Consider the following 12,253-nt stretch of genomic DNA (forward strand, 5'->3'; position numbering starts at 1 on the left):
AATAGTATCACGGTACCATTTTCCAACAGTACAATGCACATCCCCACATTTTCCAACAGTACAATGCATGTCCACACATTTTCCAACAGTACAATGCACATCCACACATTTTCCAACAGTACAATGCACGTCCACACATGGCACATACGACTGTGAACTGTGCAGGATGTTGAAGTACTCCTGTGGCCAGCAAGATCCTCATATCTGTCCCCAATGGAACATGTGGGGGCCAGCTCAGTCCCATTGTCAGTATCCAGGATATCAATAACCAGTTACAACAGTTGTGGACCAGCTCGCCTTGGGAGAGGATATAATGGCTTTGACACTCTTCCCAACCGATTCAGTGAATGCATCCAAGTAGAGAGGGTGTGCGACCTCATTGACTCGATTTTACAATCACCGAAATAGCATTACAGGTATATATCCTCCCAACCCGTGAAGTTTCATTTCGTTTTCTCCTCCCATTCTGGCTGCTTAAATTTTTTTGTCAGTCAGTGTAGATTTATTTGTATAATTGCTTTGTAGTATATTAGTCTACATGCAGACCTGATGCATTCACAGAATTTGAATATCGCGAGCACACAAATGACATAACGCAGTTTCGCTGTCTTCAAGGTTGACCGAGCTAAATGCCGCAATGGTGAGACAAAGGGCTCGTATTTATGAGAACGGCGGCTCAAATTTCCTTAATTTAGTTTTACGTGATATCCCTTAGTCTGTTAACGTGAAGGCAGGTATTTTTCCTTTCAAAGGCACGGCTAATTTTCTTTCTCACTCTTCTCCTGTGCGAGCTTACACTCGACTCTAATGACCTTGTCGTCAACGGGACATTAACTCTCAGTATTTTCCTTTTTTTCATTTTAGTTCCTCTGGCTGGGAAACCATCTCCATTTATAAATCGCGATCATATTAATGAAAAGTAAAACTGTGGTGAGCGTTATGTTTTGGTTTCCGGCATTGCAGGGCATAACGCCATGATATGCCTTTGTTTTCCTGCCTGTGAACTGACATGCCTCGATTGTTACAGAAGGATCTAAGCTAACGTATGATCTGAACATATACCGAACGGAGATGCTAGAGACAAAAGTAACGATAGAAACCCAGAGTCCACTAGCGATCAAACATCGAATCTTCTTGATCATAAGCTAATGTAATCAGACACCGACTTACTAATTGAACACACATACACCTGGCGTATAAACGAAGTAAACCCAGTAACTACAGTAGCAGCTTGAAACAACAACTGTAAATGATGTATTTTTTCTCGACTAGTCAGATGTGAGAAGGCAGTGTTAGGTGGTCGACGTGTGGCAGAACTGTGTCAGCGTTGTTGTTTCACAAATCGCAAAGGAGCAGCGTCTTTACATCATGTGTTCAAGAAATTCGTCGCAATATTTGAAGACATTTGTCCCACATATCTCGAATCCCGAACAAAAATGATGCGTGAAAGCCTGCCGCAACTTGATTAAAACGCAAAACGCGACAATTCTTTTTTGTAAAAAATCATCATAGGTGACGAGTCTTGGTGTTATCAATACGAACCTACCACAAAACGAAAGAATGCAGAAATTCACAGAAAGGCTCAACGCTTTGATAACATAAACGACTTTTAAGACAATGTAACGGGCGAGTTGCACAACATCCCAAAGAAGGCTTTTTTTGACAGTTTCACGTGGTTGTATGAACGATCTGTGCATTTGGGGAGAGGGAGGAAGGGCCAGACTGTTAGAAAACCTCACGCCTTACAACCACCATTTTAATCTTTCTGTACGTTTATTAATGCAGTAACAAAACTTTCTGGACTTATGTAATATTTTGATCAATTCGTCACTATGGCGCCTTTTGCGAATATTATGTTTTATGTCTGTTGAATTTGTAAAAATCTGGGCAATGCCTCTTTCCTCGCGCTTATTCACAAAGAAACTTTTTGTGGCTTTTGCTAACAAAAAGACCGTGTGAAAGATACCTGAAACAATATTACTACAATGAACCTACTCGATTATCTAAGGAAGCAGTGAATGCTACTCTGAGCAGATGCATAGCTAGTAATGCGCTAAAATTCTCACAAGAAAACGAAAACTTGTGAATTCATATCGTGGGTTGCGTGAGGAGACCTTGTTTTCCTCACACGGAAACACCGTATCAGTTAACTTTCTTGTACATTGCGTGAGTGTATCCATTACAATGTAACGCTAATAACACATTTCTAAACATACCTTGTGCACAAATCATGTGTGATAGGGTTACAGCCACTAAGTTTCATAAGAATATACCTTTATGCAGCAGTACATTATGTGTGATGTAAGAGAAACGAACAACATGCGACACGCAAATCTTTGACTTCCAGCTGCTCGAAGAATATGACTGTAGCCCTCGGAGACAAGCTGATAGATCACCAGTCTTTAAGATGCTGGTATGTTAGACTCGTTCGTCTAATAGTAAGGAATTTTCTTCTAAAGAACAAATTTAATTTTCAGTGTCACTTAATTTTGAGGACCCTGCAACCGTTGCATTCAGTAGTGTGTAGCAGATTAGTGTCAGTCATTAGCAAACAATATAACACTAAGAGGAAGATTAGAAGGGAGATACGATACTGCGTGAAGAATTTGACCAAGCACTGAAGGACTTAAGTCTAATCAAGGCCCGGGAATAGACAACATTTGGTTAGAGGTGCTGATAGCCTAGGGAGAGCTAGCCATGACAAAACTCTTCCATCTGGTGAGCAAGATCTATGAGACAGGCGAAATATCTTCGAACTTCAAGAATAAAATAATTCAAATTCCGAAGAAAGCAGCTGCTGACAAGTGTGAAAATTACTGAATTATCAGTTTAATAAGTCACGGTTGCAAAATACTAACACGAATCCTTTACAGAAGAATGGAAAAACTGGTACAAGCGGACCTTGGGGAAGATCAGTTTGGATTCCGGAGAAGTGTAGGAACACGAGAGGCAATACTGGCCCTACGACTTATCATAGAGGATAGTTTATGAAAACAGGGACCGATGACGTCAGCAATTTGGTTCCATAGACCCTTGCCACAAATTTCAAATTTTTTTAGTTTAAGAAAAGGGGAACCTACATTTATAGCATTTGTAGACTTAGAGAAAGCTTTCGACAGTGTTGACTAGAATACACTCTGTCTAATTCATTCTAAAGGTGTCAGGGGTAAAATACAGGGAGTGAAAGGCTATTTACAATTTGTACAGAAACCAGAAGGCAGTTATAAATGTCGAGGGGCACGAAAAGGAAGCAGTGGTTGAGAAGGGAGTGAGACAGAGTTTTAGCATATCCCTGGTGTTATTAAATCTGTAACTGAGCAAAAAAATAAAGGAAACAAAAGAAAAATTTAGAGTGGGAATTAAAATCCAGGGAGAAGAAATAAAAACTTTGAGGTTTGCCGACGACATTGTAATTCTGTCAGAGATAGCAAAGGACTTGGGAAAGCAGTTGAACGGAATGTACAGTATCTTGAAAGGAGGATGTAAGATGAACATAATAAAAAACAAAACGAGGATAATGAAATATAGTCTAACTAAATCAGGTGACGTTCACGGATTAGATTAGGAAATGAGACACTTAAAGTAGTAAATGAATTTTGCTATTTGGGAAGCAAAATAACTGACAATGTTTGAAGTAGGGAGGATATAAAATGTAGACTGACAATGGCAAGAAAAGCGTCTCTGAAGTTTCTGTAGAAGAGAAATTTGTTAACGTTGAGTATAGATTTAAGCGTCGGGGAGTCCTTTCTGAAAGTGTTTGTATGGAATGTAGCCATGTATGGAAGTGAAACAGGGACGATAAACAGTTTAGACAAGAAGAATATAGAAGCTTTTGAAATGTGGTGCTACAGAAGAGTGCTGAAGATTAGATGGGTAGATCACGTAACTAATAAGGAGGCACTTAATAGAATTGGGGAGAAGTGAAGTTTGTGGTACAACTTGAGTAAAAGAAGGGATCGGTTGGTAGGACAGACTCTAAGGCATCAAGGGATCGCCAGTTTAGTACTCGAGGGAAGCGTGGGAGGTAAGAATTGCAGAGGGAGACCAAGAGATGAAGACAGTAAGCAGATTCAGAAGGATGTAGGTTGCAGTAGTTACTCAGCGATGAAGAGGCTTTGACAGTATAGAATAGCATGGAGAGCTGCATCAAACCGGTCTTTGGACTGAAGACCACAACAACAACAATATAATAATAATAAAAAGAAGAAAAGTAGGGAGAAGAAAAAGCAGTCAGTCCGCAAGTGTAAGGTTGTTCTGAACGTCACAAGCATGGTCGCAATGTAAATGGTGTTCCTCCAGCCTGGCAAGCGGTATGTGGATTAAAGATGCTGAACTGCGACCAGACAGCCACTGATAGTTATTTGGGTGAGGGTAGAAGAGTGAACCTTAATTTTAAAGCAGAATTCCAGTAACAGTGCAACTGCCTTTTCTAGGTACTGTTAGGTCATCTGCGCTGCATCTCAATCTATATGAGAACAAATACAACTTGTATGAGGTTCGACAACGGGCGGTTAGAAATCTTTGGGCTCAAAAATGAGTTTTACGGTTGTTTATCTCTGAGCGCGTGCCAATGCTGCCGTAGTTAATGTGGAGTTTTCAGATGCGGTCGATCGCGAACAGGCTGTCGAATCTTCAACATCAACTCGGACACCCAGATACACATTCACACTTTCAAGTAGACGATGGCAACCACAGTGTGTGTGTATGTGGGCGGGGGGGGGGGGGGGGGACGGATGATCAATCATCGAATAAATCACTACTATCAACGCATTTACAGAGAAAACTGCTGCGACAGAAAGGTGCGGATTCTTATATCCAGAAACTAATTCAAAGCATGAACATGAATTGTATGTGGTGCTTAAATAAATGAGGATAAGAATATAACTTAGGAAAAAAGTTGAAAAATATTAGATGGCAAAATTGGCAACGAATACTTAAAATGGAGGAAGCAATAACAGAACATTATTCTATATATGTTATCATGACACTACCAGTGCCATGTCGAATTCAAAGAACTTTCGTAATCCCAAAATTTCACAAATTATTCGTCATAACGATATAAGCATAATTTTCAAATAATAACAAGCTCCTTAATTTACAATGCAGTCGATTTTTGAACATCTCATGTCATCCCCAGAAACCACCTCACCGCAACGAGCATATTAATTACAAGCTACAGTTTCGGTGTAAAATGAACTGGTTACTTAAGACTAATTTATCTATGTCGGTTAGCAAAAAGGGCACAACCTGAAGTAAAGAGACGAACTTGGTATGTTAGATAGACTGCAGCTGCAACCCTCGCTACTCTATCGGTTGATGAGGACATCAAAGGAAGATAATTCTGTGACATAAAATGCAGAGCTGAAGACATACATAACGTCTGAACGCGGTTTGTTTTCTAAGTCACTGCTTCAACTGTTCAGTAGCTACTACCGAGCTGTTTCTCATGGCATCATTTTACTTGTTTTTACCAACTTACAACCAGCTAATTAACTTACTACTTCTCCTAGATCTCGTGCTACAGATAAGACGGACATCACAACATTAATAATATAAATAGTAAAAATATAACGGAAACGGTAAAAATTACATCGAAACAAAATATTGTCGGTGTTCTGTACTACCGCTTTTCGTTTTCGTATACCCGCTCGAAACGAGACAAAAGGATACTGCAAATCGAGTAACTATGCTAGCTTCAGTATTTCCCTAAAGAGACGTCGCTATATAATTACCATTTATCTCATACCCTTTCTGGAAGCCCCCACCCCAACACCAAAGTAGTGTTGCTAACTTCCCTACCTTATCTAAGCTTTCATGTCAGTCAGTACAGGCTGGCCTGAGAAATCCTAGGCTATGTCCCTGGACTGAATCACGTAAAAATTCCGGAAGCAGTAGCACCGCCATACATGTGAAGACGTTGTGGCGTATCGAGTAGTAAGTATACTATCACATACGATACTGTTAGTACTCTGTGATAGTACTAAGATAGTCTAAAAGCCTTTTACTTGTTCCACCAGAGACAACGGAATAAGTCAGCGGCGTTGGCTGATCCCTCTCAGAAACTCCAGCATTGATGTCAATCACTTCTAGTGCCGGAGATGGGGTGTATCCACGTATATACACACAACGTTATCATTAACTATGCGTAGATTCAGATGCAATTAAGTTAGAGTAGTAGTTACACATGTAATAATACAAATAGGAATAGTAGACATAGTGCTAACATAAACCAACACCAGGCAGTTTAGATACTTGTGTTTCCGTGGCCGGAATTAACCCCGTTGATACATGGTAGCTCATAAAAGAAGAGCTATGAGCAGGTTAAACGTGCAATATCTATTCAAAGACCGAAGCGTTACCAACGGCTAACATAGAGCAGACGGAGCGTCTTTTCTGTTCATTACTTTTTTCTTATTTTCCGGTTTGTTTTACAATGTTAAATTTATTCGGCTCCCTGCTGTTACAGCTAGCAATATCTAAGTTTGAAAATCATGCCAAAATACTATTGGGTCATTTATATAGATTATTCGTATCATATTGCATTAACCTCCTGTGGAATATAGTGATTAGCGTCGTTGGCTAGTGACGTGGAGGTTCCGGATTCGATTCTCGATGACAATCTCAGTTTCTTCTGTGATGGATATGCGTAGCTACATGCATGAAAAAGCAGAAAATCCGAAAGACAAATAACCGAACAGTAATTTATTTACATTGTACTTATATGCGTTTAAGTAAAGTGATCATTTACTATAATAAATGGAAATGTTAAGTCGTTTTGCATTTCATTGTATTACCTAGTGACAACACTCCAACACACACCAACATCGTAGGAGAACAATTTAATAGTGCTGCTGACCCTAGCTGGCAATTCGTTCACTAGTGTAAAGTGACAACATTAATGGACCGATCAAGGTATATATAATGTGTGTTATAATAAATAGCGAAAACGGATACGGGCGAAAATATACAAGAGAAGAAAAAACGTTCCGGGAAACATGAGTCCACACAGATACGTTGTGAGATAATTGTGAATGTGTGGTTGTGAGGCGCCACTGACTTCGAGGTGAAGTATTCTCCTAGTTATTACACAAGTATTTGAAATATAAACTTTTCAATTAAGTCCCTATCTAATTTTGCTCGTGGCCCGTGGTTGGGGCATGTGGTATATCCATGCTGGGGCACTGGCACATTTTGCTGTTGATGTAAGACGATATAAAACGCGCTAATATGGGCTAAGATGAAGAATTTCAGCAGGGCCTCTAGCTTGGTCTCCAATATCGTCTCACGTCTCACCATCCACTGACATGATAGAAAAACTTTAGTTGCAAAGTGCAGAGTCTTGTCGAGACTTATACAGGGTGTTTCAAACACACTGCAGCAAACGCGTAGAGGTGATAGATCACATCATGGGGAACAACTTTTGTTAGAGACAAAATGTTCGCTGACGCTTCCCGGTGACATTAGGAGTCTATTTTATGTCCCCGAGGGCGATGGAGTAGGTACTCTGTGGTGCCGGCCGCGGTGGCCGTGCGGTTCTGGCGCTGCAGTCCGGAACCGCGGGACTGCTACGGTCGCAGGTTCGAATCCTGCCTCGCGCATGGGTGTGTGTGATGTCCTTAGGTTAGTTAGGTTTAAGTAGTTCTAAGTTCTAGGGGGCTTATGACCTAAGATGTTGAGTCCCATAGTGCTCAGAGCCATTTGAACCATACTCTGTGGTATGCGTATGCAGTGTGTGTTGCCTATATCTGTCATCTGCCCCTGTGAAAGGGCGTTGGCCGAGCAAAATTAAATTTACTGATATGCTTATAAAATATGTTCTCCGCTTAGAGATACTCATTCTTGGGATTTTGATGTTGAAAATGACTTTGCCAAATTTTTGGATTAGATAATACGTAGATGCATCGCATCGCACCTAGTTAGTAGATCCTCCTAGTTCGGTGAAATCTCGTCGTCCCAGGGTCGGTGAGTTCAACTAAAAGGCGCCTAGAATCGGTGGGAAGCACCAGCAAACATTTTGTCTGTAACAGAAGTTGCTCCCTATAGCGTTATATATCACACCTAGACGCTTGATGCAAAGACTTTGAAACACCCTGTATAATGATTTTAGGGTGTTTGAAAGAATCCGTAACTGACTGGAGAAACGAGTGCAGTATTGCATCCAAATGCGACGATTACACACGTAATATCTACTTTAACATATGCGAGTGTACAGTAAACTGCAACAAGTAACATGCTGAAGTAGTACTGTGTTTTGTATGAGGGAAGGCACAGATGAATTTTAAGCCCAATTAAGCGGGAGCCGGTTCTAGGTTCAGTCTGGAACCGCGCGACCGCTACGGTTGCAGGGTCGAATCCTGCCTCGGCCATGGATGTGTGTGATGCCCTTAAGTTAGTTAGATTTAAATAGTTCTATGGGACTGAAAATTAGATGGGTAGGCCACATAACTAATGATGAAGTATTGAATAGAATTGGGGAGAAGAGGAGTATGTGGCACACCTTGACAAAAAGAAGGGACCGGTTAGTAGGACATGTTCTGAGGCATCAAGGGATCACAAATTTAGCATTGGAGGGCAGCGTGGAGGGTAAAAATCGTAGAGGGAGACCAAGAGATGAATACACTAAGCAGATTCAGAAGGATGTGGGTTGCAGTAAGTACTGGGAGATGAAGAAGCTTGCACAGGATAGAGTAGCATGGAGAGCTGCATCAAACCAGTCTCAGCACTGAAGACCACAACAACAACAACAGGGGACTGATCACCTCAGGTGTTAAGTCCCATAGTGCTCAGAGCCATTTTAAGCGATGACCTAAACGAAAAGTTTACATTACAAATGCATTTTTACACGGTGGGCCAAAATTTCAGGAAGAGTCTATGAGTAAGTAACTTTGTTATTTAGTCTTTTCTCCTTTGTCATGTTTCAGATTGTGACAGAGGAAGGAAGGGGAAATTGACCATACTTGGCTTTTAAATCTTTGAAATATCAGTGGAAAGTAATGATAAAAAAGTTATTCTAATTTTTTGCTCATTCGTGACTTTTGGCCCACACTGTAATAACTGCCCCCCCCCCCCCTCCCCCGTCCGTACCACAGTGGTAAGCTTGTCTGGCTGCTATGTGGAGGAGCCGGGTTCGATCCCCAAAGGAGGAGCTACTTGATTCAAAAGTAGCGACTTCAAGGTCAAGAAAACCGACAACCGGGAGAGCGGTGTGCTAACCCCACGCCCCTCTATCCCTCATTCAAATGACGCCATTGGCAGAGGATGACAAGGCGGCCGGTCGGTGCTGACGGCCCCATCTGGACGTGCTTGCTTTGCTGTTCTAGCTAAGACAATATTTGGTACTGAAGTCAGTGGCAGGTTTGCAGATCCATGTTTACTGTTAGGTTTTTGCTTCGGCTATCGTATATTTTCAACCGTATTAGTGTTAGCTATTAATTATGATACACACTCTACAAAATTGCATATCTGAAGTCGGACATAAACAGGACTGGAGTAATTTCACGGCTCGTACGATTCTCCATTTGTTCATTTCTGATAAAAAATCTCGGCTACTCCTCGTTTTTCGTACGAATACAGCGAGCGGTGTTAAGTGGAGGAGGAAAACAGAAAAGCAAGGCCGGCCAAGTGGATTACTCGGCACGTAAAAGTGACGCTGACGGGCGAGAGTGCGGCATGAAGAATGGTGCGACCGCCGCCGCCGCAGCTGCTACCGAAGCGCCCGGCACCAGCCTGCTTCCACATTCGGTCGCCTTTAATCCCTATGGGGATTACTTTCAAGTAAACATCGTTTTATGCGAGTTCTTTGATGCAGTGGTAATTAGCTGGATTAACACCGGCAATCGAAGGAAATTTATGCTCGCAGTTGCTGCGCGTCGATATCTCTCAATACATTGCATTTTCCTCTCATGTTGCCGAGAGATAAAGTGAAATGCTGCCTCTTATACCAAATGTTACAGGGGTTTGCGTTTTAATGCCACACTGCTGGCAACACCGTGAACGCGGCATAGAGCAAAGGTCGAATTGGCACGAAGCTCGTACATGCTCATATACAAATCATTAGCGTTTCGGCGCAACAGCACGAAGTGGGTAAGTGTAAAGTCATCTGCGCTCTGTATAAAAGGAAAGATCACGCAGAGGTTTTCTCATTCTGAAGTTGCAATTTAAATGTTGGTTGTTTGCGAGAAGATTGTGTTCTATGTGACTGCAGGTTTTCTCAGCGTATTCCAATGATGTACTGTTCTCGGATGATCAGCCGAGCGGTGGCATCGTATTGTCGCGTTTCGTTAAGTTTCGAACCCATCATCTTCAAGCGCTTCGCTTGTGTTCTTGTGTTGCTTTTAGAGTACTGTATACACACGGGAGAACTCCCTGACAGTACCGGGAATCGAACCCGGGTCCTTCGCATAAGTCAGCCGCGCTGACCACTACTTTATTTTTATTTATTTATTTATTTATTTATTTATTTTAAGGAACCTTCCTGGAGCCTAAAGGAAGGGATGGGGTCAAATTTGGCAGGGGTCGCAGCCCAGTCGTGGGCACTCTTTGTCCCTTTCTCTTCCCCATGAACCAAGAACTGTGTTAGGAACGTGGAGTAGAGGTACGAAGAACACCATTTATTTATTTATTCATTTTCTGTTGTACTTTTTATGTATATAATTATTGATACCACCGAGAATACCAGGAAACCGGCGTCGCGAGGATGAGGAAGCGACTACTCGCCAGACTCAGTGGGATTATCGACGCATAGTTTTTTGAAGAAGAATAATAGACGACTAGAGAATAACAGGCTCTTAGAAAAGCGTCAAGACCTCACTGCAGTGACACCCCAACTCTGGGGTGGGTTAAGAAAGACACTACAGAAGGATCTGGAGAAAAATTAAATTTCCTTTATTTCACGTCTATGGTCACAAATTATTTAGCTTGTCAGACAACCGGTTTCGGTCCACAATACCGCAGGGGAGTGTCATAGGACCGTTGCTATTCACAATACACATAAATGACCTTGTGGATGACATCGGAAGTTCACTGAGGCTTTTTGCAGATGATGCTGTGGTGTATCGAGAGGTTGTAACAATGGAAAATTGTACTGAAATGCAGGAGGATCTGCAGCGAATTGACGCATGGTGCAGGGAATGGCAATTGAATCTCAATGTAGACAAGTGCAATGTGCTGCGAATACATAGAAAGATAGTTCCCTTATCATTTAGCTACAAAATAGCAGGTCAGCAACTGGAAGCAGTTAATTCCATAAATTATCTGGGAGTACGCATTAGGAGTGATTTAAATTGGAATGATCATATAAAGTTGATCGTCGGTAAAGCAGATGCCAGACTGAGATTCATTGGAAGAATCCTAAGGAAATGCAATCCGAAGACAAAGGAAGTAGGTTACAGTACGCTTGTATGCCCACTGCTTGAATACTGCTCAACAGTGTGGGATTCGTATCAGATAGGGTTGATAGAAGAGAGAGAGAAGATCCAGCGGAGAGCAGCGCGCTTCGTTACATGATCATTTAGTAATCGCGAAAGCGTTACGGAGATGATAGATAAACTCCAGTGGAAGACTCTGCAGGAGAGACGCTCAGTAGGTCGGTACGGGCTTTTGTTAAAAGTTTCGAGAACATGCCTTCACCGAAGAGTCAAGCAGTATATTGCTCCCTCCTACGTATATCTCGCGAAGAGACCATGAGGATAAAATCAGAGAGATTAGAACCCACACAGAAGCATACCGACAATCCTTCTTTCCACGAACAATACGAGACTGGAATAGAAGGGAGAACTGATAGAGGTACTCAGGGTACCCTCCGCCACACACCGTCAGGTGGCTTGCGGAGTATGGATGTAGATGTAGAATGAACATCTTCAGATCTGCAGCTTGGCGATTAAATACCAGTCACAAATCATGTTGTATTTTAAGGTACGAGCATTTTAAATTCAGGTTGCTACACGTTCCGAGCATCAATCAGATTCAGCCCAAGCCACTGATTATAGTAAAAGTCACTTTAAAATGTTACGCTTAACCTCAATTTATATATTGAATTATTGCAATAAACGTAACCTAAATTTTATGACGTTATCGAAGAAATGTCTTGTGGGATGTTTCTGGTATTTCTGATGTTCATACACTGAAGCGCCAAAGAAACTAATATAGGCACGCGTATCAAATACAGAGATATGTAAACAGGCACAATACGGTGCTGCAGTCGGCAACGATTATGTCAGACAAGTGTCTGGCTTAGTTGTTAGATCGGTTACTG

This window comes from Schistocerca americana, chromosome X (genome assembly GCF_021461395.2).
Source record: "Schistocerca americana isolate TAMUIC-IGC-003095 chromosome X, iqSchAmer2.1, whole genome shotgun sequence".
In the NCBI taxonomy this organism is placed as follows: Eukaryota; Metazoa; Arthropoda; class Insecta; order Orthoptera; family Acrididae; genus Schistocerca; species Schistocerca americana.